The following is a 1,292-nucleotide window of genomic DNA, read 5'->3' on the forward strand; positions in this document are numbered from 1 at the left end:
ATTACCATTTTCTTAATTGTTTTGGGTTTGTTATTGTAGGTCTTTTCCTTCTCTTGTGTTTCCTGCCTAGAGGAGTTCCTTTAGCATTTGTTGTAAAGCTGGTTTGGTGGTGCTGAATTCTCTTAGCTTTTGCTTGTCTGTAACGGTTTTAATTTCTCCTTTGAATCTGAATGAGATCTCTGCTGGATAGAGTAATCTTGGTTGCAGGTTTCTCTCTTTCATCTCTTTAAATATGTCCTGCCACTCTCTTCTCGCTTGCAGAGTTTCTCTGAAAGATCAGCTGTTAAGCTTATGGGGATTCCTTTGTATGTTATTTGTTGTATTTCCTTTGCTGCTTCTAATATTTTTTCTTTGTATTTAATTTTTGGTAGCTTGATTAATATGTGTCTTGGTGGTTTTTTCCATGGATTTATCCTTTATGGGACTCTGTGCTTCCTGGACTTGATTGACTATTTCCTTTCCCATATTAGGGAAGTTTTCAACTATAATCTCTTCAAATATTTCCTAGTCCCTTTCTTTTTCTCTTCTTTTTCTGGGACCCCTATAATTCGAATGTTGTGCGTTTAATGTTGTTCCAGGTGATTGTAATTTTTATGTTATGTGTATTTTTACCACAATAAAAATAAAAAATATGATAACTGAGAAGGGAAAAACAAGGGGCATGGTGGAATGCTTTGTAAATAAACAAGGGAGGATTCACACGCTAAACCTATTTATTGATGGATCCCCTTAGTCAATAGCTGAGATAAAAGGGGAAGCAAAAGTGCGGGAATATTTGTTGAGCCCCTCAGTACATGCCATGCCCTGTAGGGGGTGCCGTTCACGCACCACATCCTTGGATCCTTGGGGCTCCAAGTTGCCACCTTTCCAGAAGGTAGGGGAGGATCCCAGACCTGCGTCTCCAGAGGACGGCTGAAATGGAGCCTGACTACCCAGACCCTCCAACCTGTTTCCATGTGCCTCTATGTTCCTCCTGGGCCCACAGTGTCCCCAGACTGTCTGTCTCTGAAATACATTATGCAAATCCCAGCTAGCCCAGTATCCACAGAAACCAAAATCTCCCGTCTTCCTCAGCCTGTTCCCCAGCGAAAGAAACCCCCCTCCAAGAGACACCCACAAACGAGGACAGAGAGCGCCCAGAGGAGCACTTCCCCTGTGCTGAGGAATCAGGCTTTCACAGCCAGTGATACATCTTGCTCAGTCCACCAGTCACGTCTGGGGAAGGAATGGGTGACACAGGCACGTGTGAGAAGATGCAGTTTCTTTTTGAAAACTGAAGTGACCTGCTACAG

The sequence above is a fragment of the Physeter macrocephalus genome, chromosome 9 (genome assembly GCF_002837175.3).
Source record: "Physeter macrocephalus isolate SW-GA chromosome 9, ASM283717v5, whole genome shotgun sequence".
NCBI classification, from domain to species: Eukaryota; Metazoa; Chordata; class Mammalia; order Artiodactyla; family Physeteridae; genus Physeter; species Physeter macrocephalus.